This window comes from Apteryx mantelli, chromosome 4 (assembly GCF_036417845.1).
Source record: "Apteryx mantelli isolate bAptMan1 chromosome 4, bAptMan1.hap1, whole genome shotgun sequence".
Lineage (NCBI taxonomy): Eukaryota > Metazoa > Chordata > Aves > Apterygiformes > Apterygidae > Apteryx > Apteryx mantelli.
In genome coordinates, this window is record NC_089981.1 from 69,604,996 (window position 1) to 69,616,313 (window position 11,318).

Sequence of the window (11,318 nt, forward strand, 5' to 3'; positions counted from 1 at the left end):
GGTACAATTACAGCTCTGAGCTTGAGACTCTTGTTTTTACCATGAGCTTCCAATTCTTATATTGCTGTTTGCTTTCATCTGTTCTTTATTTGAAAATCCCATCTGGGCAGATCCAGAAAGAATTGTAAAATATATTAAATGTTACAACCATTTAAATAATATGAACATAATTGTGTGGGTTTACTTTGGTAAAATGATGTTTAAAGAAGATCTTTACTTAGCATACTATGAGGTCTCTCTATCATACCTGCTAAAGTTAATAACATTGTTGAGACTAGATGAGAAACAGAATGCTAACCAAAACGGTAGAGAAATGAGAAAGAAAAACTGAAACACAACAGCATTCTATACTTAAGTAATGATATCTTCTAAACTGTATGTATTTAAACAAATCAGGCAAAACTTCAGATAATGTTTCCATCATTCAAAGTACTGATCAAGCTACATTTTGCAAATGTACAAAACACTCATAAAACAAGGAAACTCTTTTACCTTTTAAACAAGAAGACAATACATTTTGCTTTTCTGCTCAGTGGCATTTACTAGACTAAAATTGTAAAGGTATATATTTCCAAATGAACATATTTCTAAATGAATCGCATAATCTGTAATTAGCTGCAAATGAATCACACAGTGGATTCAGGGAGAAGTAGCATCTGTAGAAGCTGTAGGATAAGAGGTTATGAGTGACTTGATTGCTACTCATCAATCCTCTCTTTGGCACCATTATCCAAGTACTGAATATGAGGAGACTGGAAAGCAAAGGGAGGAATGATTCAATAGTTTTTTTCTGAATTAAATAAGCCACACCTTCAAAAAAGCCCGGATAACTGTTGTCCCACTGGTGGTGTCTGCCAAAACCACATATCCATACCCATTCCGCTCTGGATAACCATATAGCAAATGTAGTTTAAGAGATTATTTTCAACAGTAACTGTGGTTTTAAAAAAATGTACGCACCAAAAATACTTGAGTAGAAGAGATGGAAAGCAAAAGAAACCCATGGCCACGGGAAGAAATGCACAATCAATGAAGAGCAGGTTTGGATGGTCCATCTTCCTGGCCATAATTTAGTTACACCACCATGGTGAGAACTAAACTGTTTGAATGTTACAACTGCTTGAAAAGTCCCAATTAATATATTATGTATCATAAAATGTTCATGAACTGGTCAAGAAGAACATTTGTAATTTGCTATTTGTATTCTGGTACCTGAAATGTAATGTTATTTGCCTTAAGGCTCTGATTGGGAGACCGGAGCTGCAGTGAGTGTTGGAAGAACAAACGAGGCCCTTGATTCTTTTGGGGAGAGGTTTTAGCAGATGATAAATATGCCTATACAATTTAGGACATTCAAAATATTTTCCTATCCTCTTTAAACCAGCTGGAGAATTATGCTTATTTGGCTCCACACACGACCCTAGATTTAAAAATAACCATATTCCTTCCTGAGTGAGGCAGTGAGAACGATAAAAGCCAGATGTACTGGCTGTCTGAGAGACTTAACATTCATTTTTTTCTTGACACCATTTGCACCAAGTAATGGAAGTGTGTGGTCCTAGTCGTGAAAGCTGTGGTTAGAGACTAGTTCAGGCCAGGGAGTTAGAGAATTTCTGTTTCCACATCCCACATGCAGCAGAACAACATGCTTTTTCACATAGCTGGCAAGTGCATGCAGTGAGCTGGTTTTCTCTTTTATGTAGGGTTGTCAACAACTACTTGTCACAGGATCACTTGTATGTGGGAAGTGCTGTTGACAGAACATGCGACTGCTTTTGGGGGCCATTGGAATTTGCTTATTCATTAAATTAAGGGAGTTTCACAGAGATAAGTCACTTTTGATTAAGTTCTCAAAATTCGTCTGATTATTTGCCAACTCACCTGCATGGCTTTTTGGCAGCTGGTCTACCAGACTTACACCTTCCAGAATCCACAGCTCTTCAAGAGCTTAGGAGGAGGAGTGGGATCCATGCTCTATTCACTTACACATGGAATTCCAAAATGTTCAGTTTTCCATCCAGATGAATACAAAACTGAAAGTAAGAATACAATAACATTATACCCATATAGAAATTAATTTTTAATGTTCCACTTTAATCCCAATCCCATCTCTATGCTAACCTTTTTCTTATCTGCCCACTTTATTAATTCAACACATTGGTCTCTGTTTCCTTTTACTAAATCATTGGACCAGAGGGGAAATAAAACATGATACTTCAGAGTGGAGCTTAAGACTTAACTTGGAAATAAGATCTTTAAGTATAAGTCCCCAAGATAAGGAATATTACTTAGTTCTTAAAGGGACCTATAATTCATAAGGGGACCCGATTCCTACCACAATCATTGGGAGTTAAAGCCTTCTCAAGAGATGTGGAAACCACAGATTCAGACGCTCATATCAACTTAGGAAGCTTGTGAATTTAAAAAGCAACAATATGTTCATGCTTTCTTCACTGGCTCAGTAAGTGTAATTGAATAATCCTTGATTCCAGTCAAAGGTGTGTCACAGGGAAGAAATTAAATCAAAATTTTAGGGCTGAAAATGCAAAGCAGTATGATCACTCAAGACAGCCTGTTTCTCTACTGAAATGGGGGCACTTATCTGGAAGCAAAAAGACATATGCCCTTCTCCAAGCTTAGGACACTTACATATTTCGGCAAATACAAAATTTATATGAAAACACACAAGCATTCCTCAGCACAGCAAACAGAATCCAGATTACCCCTCTCCTTGGTGTGTCTCCCTTGTACCACAAAACAGGAATATGATAGGCTCCCTTTACTCCCAATGTCCAATTTTCTGGGGGCGTGACCGATCCATAGAAGAAAGCTTGAAGAAGTTGGGCAAGGGCGATGTGCCCATGAACCTCAGGGAAGTAGGGAGTGACTGACCACAGGTTTGGCAAAAAAAGATGAACTTATTGCAACACAGCAGGGACTGGAGGGTGGCCTGTGATTTAGATAAATGGCTATAACAGTTGGATAGATCAACTGGTTGTGTAAATGTTTGTCCTTGAGTTAATCAAAAGAGTACAAGTGTCTTCCCGAGTTAGCTAGACCAGCATGGGAGCAGAGATGTATATGTGGCTCAGCCCAACACAGGGCATAAAAACCGAACAACCAAAAAAATGAACTTTGAAGTGAGCAACAGGCTTGAGCTGGTTTCAACCCATGTATTCCTTCTCAGTGACTGGAGACACCCAGCATCACAATGGTGAACATATTACAGAGAACAGCAGTGAGAATCACGTTTGAATTGTGATTCAAGTGTATATTTGCAATTGCTATACTATCCTAAGTGTAATTTGTACTTGTATTGTGATTTAAGTACATTGCTGTATCACTCGGCTAAATCAAAATCCCATGTAATGCCAATTACCTTCAAATAAGTAAATCTGGTATTAAACATTAAATCTTCCACAAGTGGAATATTCTAAAGAAGCCAGTCCCAGAGTACTGGACTCCAGCAGAGAGGTATCCTGGAGTAGCTTGAAAGGAATAATTGTATCTTTGTGCCAAAGTAAGATAACAAATCAGGGTTATTTTACTATACTCTTGTGGGAGATGAGAAATGTGACTTTGAATCTTCTAAATCTAATGGGGCACCTGAACCCTAATATCCCACAGCCTATGCACATTTCTGGAATCACTTCTTATAAAAATATGAAAAGCAGTATCAGTACCCATTTTAAAGGAAACACCAATAATTAATTTTAAGTTTATCCTTTCAAAGTAATTTTGACATGTGAATGGTAAATGTTTTCAGAAACTGCCTATGAGATCAAGTTCTTCACGATAGGCAGGCAAATGCTCTTCTACTTTCTGATCCAAATATGAGCTAGACACCATGACTCAGTGCTGCCATGACTGAAGTGCTTCTGAATATGGTAGTAAAAACAGGTTTCTGATATACTCTACAGTTAACCAAAGATGGCCCTAGGGAATTTATGCTCCTCCAGGACTGGACAGCAAGTAAGCAGAAGAATCTAAACCCTAAATTCCATCTCAATCCTATCACAGTCACCTACTCGGTTTTTGCTTGACATTGACTTCGGATACTCTCAAAAACTGAATCTTGCCCTATTGTGTTCAGAATTGCCAGGTGGAGTTCAAGTGATGTCTAACTCACCAAATCATGAGCTCTCATTAGTACATCTGTGTTCCCCTGAAGAGCAAATAAATACTTATTATTATTAATTACAATTACTATTTATTATGAATTATTATTATTAATTTTACCACATCCATCCTTTATTTGAAATCACAGCAAATTAGGCGTTATTTTGGAACTGCTTAGAGCTGTTCTACTTGTAAATCTCACACAGGTTTTTCTTGAGGAAGTGCTTTGTTTTGCCAAAGTTAGACAGAGATATGTAAATTACTAAGAGATAAGTCAGCAGAGTGCTTGGAGGCAGTGACAGTTTCAAAATTGAAATGATCAAATCTTTTTTATCCAATCTTATATTTGATTTTACAGTCCAAATTGATAGCAGGTATCTCTCTTATAAATTCACACTTTTTAGTGCAAGCTTTCTAAAATACTCTCTCTTTTCATATGTGTGTGCTGTACTCAGATTGTACACTTCCTCAGATAATTGACACAATACACAAAGCATACAACAGGGAAATAAAACACAGAAATAAATACGGTGACCAATGTACTGCGTAACACTACAACATTCGCTATACTAAGAATCTAAGCCTATAAATTATGCTAGCAGTCTGGATTACAATCATAGTAAAATGCTAAAATGCATTGAGAAATGTCAGGTAACAGCACTTTCTACTGGGTCTGTATTTCAAGGTTCTCCATGAGTGAAATACTGACCCCTGTGAATTCAAGGGGGGAAATCCCCAGCTATGATACTATATAGCAGCTGGGGATCTGAGTCCCAGAGCTGTGAAAGCCTTTAAACTCTTCTATTCATCACCTCAGTTATGTTCATATGGTTCTTCAGATAGAAACTGGAAGAGCCTTTGAGGAAGAAATCTGTAAGGTTGAGAAAAGAAATTCTCATTTAGATATGCAGCAATAATCCCAGTACTGATGAAAGCAACCTATTGTACAAGATGCGACTCATGTAACAGACAAGATCTTACCAAGCAGTGTATGTAGCAGGTACTATCAAGAACAAACAAATAAGCTTTTACAGGGACTCTGTGCCACAGAGAAAAACATTTTTTCATAATGTTTTCCAATTTTAGGTTTGTCACTTACCATGCTATTGTGCAGAGTTTGGAACAGAAATCACATTTCTGATTCCTCTTGTAGGTCTCAAATCATAAAAATTATTCTTCTTTCCCAAGAGAAACACTAAATATAGTTGAAACACTTAGATCTGATCTTAAAACCAGATCTGATTTTAACAAGAAGCAGCTACACAGAAAACAGGAGCTAATATCACTTAATCCGAAATTGACAGTTTCATGCATAGATTGTCAGTGCATTAAACCGTGTCTTGAACTTTTAAGGCTTCTTACTTGATATGCAGAATACTAAGAGGTTAATTTTACATATTTCTGCAAAGATAAGAAGGAAAGCACCCTGAATTTTATAAGCATGTGAGGAGGAGCTTGGAATACATTTTGTCCCATTTTAGCTAATCTTCTCCCACCCAAATCAACAGCATACTGCTCCATCTGCATTGCATTTGGCAGTCATTTTTAAATACTCATTTTATTTAATTTTGGATACCAGTTGTGTAGTAGCCTATAACTTAGGTTTTGTGGAGTAACTCTATTTGTTTGAAAGGTACACTGAAACCTATACACTGGCCAAACATAGCTTATTCTTGCTGGTTTGCTCCCAGTTAGCTCGTGATAGACAAAATTGAAAAAGTTTCAATTCTATAGTAAGAAACAATTCTCAGTGACATTCAGTTTTTAATGGTTCTGGGTTTCCCCTCTGCTCCTGAGAGTAAAATAGATGCAAATATGTATTCTGTGAATTTTAGATACAAAAACCCACCAAATATATCAAATGGCCCAAGCAAAGATTATCATGATTCTCTTTTTCTCTCCAGGGAATATGTTATTCAACCAATTATTTCCATTTAACAAATTTACTATGAGCTTTACCACACTGGGCTTTTTCATTTTCTCGATCCCAAGGGGGAAACCAAATGAGATTTGAGGATAGAAAATTTGAATAGGATATCCAGCTACAGGAATTTAGAGCATTCTGGTACATGGTATAGTGCTTACCAGGCAATACAGTAGGATACTTCTGTTTCTTCAGGCTCAGCATTTATTTTGTAAGTGCTGTTTGTGTTGCTTTTCCTTTAAGGTAGGGTAACAAAGTCTATGACTATTTCCTCTTGTTAAGCTTTGCAAGCTGTTGGCATTCTCCTACAGTGAATTCTGGTCTGTTATTGGACACCACCTTGGCAAACCTTCAGATGTTAAAAAAAAAAAAAAAAAAAAGTGCTCCTGTGGTTTGGATAGAAGTTGTTGTGGACATGCAATTACTTCAAATGACTGTTGTCTGCTACCAAGAAACATTCCTTATCTCTTTCCGCATAGCTGGATATATTGCACTACAGTACTCACAGCTATTTCAATCATTGTGAAGATGCGTGCTCTTACTCTTATACCAACTCCTCATCTGCTGCTCAGACTCTTTATTAAATCTTGGTTACCCAAAAGAGGTTCTTACTAAGACTGTCACTTGACACTTTCTGAAGTATTTTCTGGGCAGATCCACAAAAAATCCAGCTCAGTAACATAGGAGAATTTATCACCCTAAATTCCCACAGCAAGTACCCCTGCTCACTAAAGAGCAGACACTTGATTGTGGGTCTGCAGCAGCAGCTGTTCTATAATTAATCTTAGGTTCAGCTGATTTCTTAATTAATAATTAAGGTTGGGCAGTTTACTTAAAACAAGGATTCACCCTTTTAGCTTTTCACAAGATATGTAACCTATCTTTCCTCCATTTTCTGTTTAATCTATGAATAAATATAAAAGTATGTAAGTACTTTCAGCTAACTCTGTTGTTTAATTTATGAATTAGAAATGATCAAAGCCTTATCTTTAAAAAGAACATCTTCCTACATCTCACTTCTCTTCAGATCCCTTCTAATAAGGAATGGTCAGTTTGTTATCATTTATACTCCAAAACAGTTAACATTCATTAAGAGCTAATATAAAAAAGTTCCATTTATTCTTTTAAAGAAACATGCTGGTACTGCTAGCAATTTATTAATGATGGTTGCAGTTTGCTTGTGCTGTTCTTATTGATAATTTTCCTTAATTCACACTAGTGACAGTTTATAATGTGTCTCAATTTAGTTATTACTGTCAAATGGATAGATACCCTTCATAATCATGTCTCTCCAACAAAGCCCAGAGGACAAGAGGAAGGTTATCTCTAGTAAAGTTGGCCATCAGAGAACTGGAGTGCTTGATTAAAATCAGTTGCGAAAATGTGTTTTTCATTCCTCATTCAGAAATTATAGAGTTCCTAATATTTTTTTTTAAAAGAGCAAGAAATACAACAATATTTCTCAAAACTGAACAGGCTATAAAACTTAAGCAATATATCTTGTCACTGTTCAGATATTTGCTTGAAGTTACATTTCCTATACAGTATCCTTCTGTGTAACTAAGGTAAAATACCTGTATTTCAAGGTCCTATTCTTTTGAAATGTAGGAATAATCCTTTATCAACCATCCAAGGACTTCCTTGCATATATTTATCTAATGACCACCATCTGCTTGAATGAATGAATCTGTGCATCTCATCCTACCTTTAAGCAGATGAGATGAGAGGTAAACTGACCTATTTTATGCAAATTATATGCGACCTTTGCACTGTTGGTATGGTGCCAATGCATCCCTTGGCTGAGCAGATACTGGAGAACTGATCTAAACCTATATCTTTTCAGGCTGTTGCATGTTAATAGCATATTTATTTCTGTCATTCAATTCAGTCAGCTTCCTGAAATCAATAGAACAATGCTTGCTGGAGAGGTCTGGATAGGGAATATAATTCTTTCTGGCTCATAAAGGGATATGTTGTCATTAGCCACTCATTCCTAGCAGGGTTTGTGGAGTCTGTGATTTTCTTCATTTGGTCAATGGCACAATCAGTCCCCTAGAGAAACATACTTTTCATTTACACAAATAGGAGTGTTCCTGAAAGAGCACCTACGGAGAACTTTTACAGGGAAAGGCTTCTCACCCAATATTGCTGTCAAGAATGATCTTGAGAGATGTATACTGCATGAACTTTATTTTATATAAAGCAGAGCACATGTACACAGCAGTGAAAAATAAACATACTTGAAGGCAAATGACTAGATATTTATGCTATTATACGTGTATGCATTAAAAAGCTTTCAAAAATATGTATCAAAACATTTTTCAAATAAACACTCCCCAAAGTGCCAAAAAATAAAGATGTCCATCTGTACATTTTCTAAATTTTGTATTAAATCATTCTGAGATGTTGTGTGAAAGCATTACTAACCATGGATCCCATGTGATAGCTAATTATAGTATGGATGTAGGTTAAGAGATGAGTCCTGGCATGATGTACTAGAAGGGCTTTCCGACAATTCTTTCTGAAGTATTTGCTTCATCTCTCATTCTGGTTACTCTATACCATCTGCTTTCAGCTCTGTCTAGTCTTACTTGATAGAAGATAAAGGATATAGACACTTTAGAAGGCAGGAAAACATTAAAAACAAACTTCTTCCATTAAAAAAAAATCCAACCAGGGCAAAAAAACACATTATGATATAGCAGCTTTCTCTTTTTGGAATAGTTTGTAAGTGTGTGTGCATGTGTGTCTGGGTGTCTGTGTGTGCGAGCATGCACATGCATACATTTTTTTAAAATAACATAATGATACTTCCCAATGTTCTTTTTCGCGTCCTTAAGCACTTCCAGATCATTTGGGAGGCATCTGCAGAGAGGCTTCCATTTGTTTGTTTGTCTCTTCAGTTTCATGTTTTTTCCTTTTCTACTATATATAGTATATAGTATAACATATTATACTGAATGCATATATAAAATACAGTTTTTGTATGTAATGTGTACCATATACTTATATACATACATATAAGTTATAGCATAAGTGAGAAGAAAATTATCTGTGCTTTAAATTCTCCAGCAGTTATTATATCAATTATACGGATAAGTGGTGTTAAGTGTAATCATTCAGCACCTTGGCAAAAATCTGGTGTTAATTTTGTATATTGGTGAGAAGCATGGATATTATTGTCCAGCTTTTACTTAAAATTACAGGAAAGTAAATGTTGGGTTGTATCTCTTAATTCTTTAGTAAAATTGTTGCATATACCTCAACTAATATGAATTGTACCATCCAAATCACAGGAATATGCTATTGATTAGAATTAAAAAAACTGGATATCCAGGCACATCCCTGAAAGAAGATGGACCAATGAATCCAGGCATCCAGAAAAAATGTAGAGCTAGTAAACATAGTGTTAATCTTCAAAAAGATTTTTCCATGCTATATGTGGCAGTTATTAAATCTGTTCTCTCTGTAAATTCCTGACACTAGTTTGTACTGGGCATGAAGCTTTGAATTCTAATTTTAAAATGTAATACGACAGCAGTGTTCAAACATGTCCGTGATCCAGGACTGAAATGGGGATAAGGATAATTCTGTAATTCAGAGATGAATGAAGAAGCATCTCTCTGTGTCAGCCCTTGCCAGTTCTATGATGCTTGTTAAAGCTCAAAGATTCAGAAATAGTCTAAGCTGAGACAGACTGGTGGACAAAGTGAGGAAGAAGTAAAATGTAGCCAATAAACTGATATTACCAAATAATACGCCAGTTATCATAAATGACTATCACCATGTTATGCAGCTACACAGGTACATGCACTATATTTACCTGAACCTGAGGGGATTTTTTCCCCCATACTTTATGTATCTGAATCCAGGAGTCATGTTTGATTCACATATTACAATCTAATTATCTCAGACTTACCACAGGGCAGAAGTTGAATACAGCTATCAGGGAACTGTTTTGCCACACATCAGCTATCCCATTAGGACTGCCTGCATTTAGGTAGTGAATGTAATGTGATTCAAGGAAGCTTACCCTGATAATATTATTCTCAAAAGAAACGAAACTTCTTTAACTGTCTTTAATAAGGTCAATTTAAAACACATTTTGGGCTAAAAAATTAGAGAAGGTATGGATTGCCTTAAATTCAGGATTGTCTTTCATCCAGCTAAATATGGCAGTATTTGTACATTATACAGTATAATAATATTTGTGCCTCACATTGTTTAAAAGATCATTGTTTCCCCAGATAATACCACTGCTGAATACTGAATACTGTGAGATACTTTAGCCTTTTCTAAGTAAATGAAAGGTCACAGAAATTTACTATGTTATATAAACGGAATTGATCTCTCCATATGTAGCTTTTTTCAATAAAATATAGAACAGAATTGTATGAATTTTTTCCATTCTAATTTTACTTTCCTTACTTGAAAATCATTGCCAATGGAAAGGGAAGCTAATAAGGGGCTTAGAGAATATCTTGTTGTTATAAACAACCATAACAGATTATTATTTTGTGTGAATTATTGACATAAACACATCATGCTTAATGTTGATGTTTAAATATCAACATCCTCACATATTTTTGCCATTTGTATTAATGGGATGGACTCTTAAAAAAAAACCCAGCTTGTATCTGTTTTTAAAGCGGAACATAAGGAATAAACATAGCAGAAAAAGTAAAGTATCTATCTGCTGTTGAAATGTACACTAGGACTAGCTGGAAAATGTCCATAAAATAAATTTCCATCAGAAGTACCATTAAGGTTATTTTCTGTTTTCTACCAAATAGTATTTTTCGTTATGAAGTGTGAGAAGAAATACTTGTCATTTCTAAGATCTATTTTAGGGGAAAATAACAGATTTAAAGTGAAGTTTTAATTTCTTCTTTAACTTATTTTGTTCTTTTAATTCATGACATGCCACACAGCACTGTTACATACCATGCCATGTGGCAGAACACAATCAGTCCAAATTTTCTATATTGTTTTCATATGTTTTTGCATTTATTTAAAACACACAAAATAATAATCTCAGCTAGCACAGATGAAACATCCTAGCTTTGCTAGAAACTGAATTGCTCTCTGCTACTTTTCTTCGAACTATAGGGGGGATTCCCTTGGTTCCCATGCTTTTAACTTACATGCCTCAGTTAACATTTGGATAAAGCCAGCATTTACATTGAGTGCAGAGTCCCATACATAAGTTTTCAAAATACCTTTTTTTTAACAATGATTGTTACACACTCTCCAAAGGAGTTTCACTTGTGGTAGG

General features: G+C 35.7%; 1 long non-coding RNA gene across 2 annotated transcripts in view; it reads right to left on the minus strand.

Annotated features, from left to right (window-relative positions):
* Positions 1–4,914, minus strand: part of LOC136992001 (uncharacterized) — a 28,324-nt gene extending 23,410 nt beyond the window's left edge. Inside the window, exons 1-3 of one of the 2 annotated variants that reach the window (XR_010884028.1) lie at positions 4,829–4,914; positions 1,882–2,033; positions 670–752 (exon numbers count right to left, since the gene is read on the minus strand). This is a non-coding gene — a long non-coding RNA (uncharacterized lncRNA). Of the gene's footprint in view, positions 1–669; positions 753–1,881; positions 2,034–4,828 lie in introns of those variants that run through there. The other variant, XR_010884029.1, reaches the window with a different exon arrangement.
* Between the last annotated feature and the right edge of the window lie 6,404 nt (positions 4,915–11,318).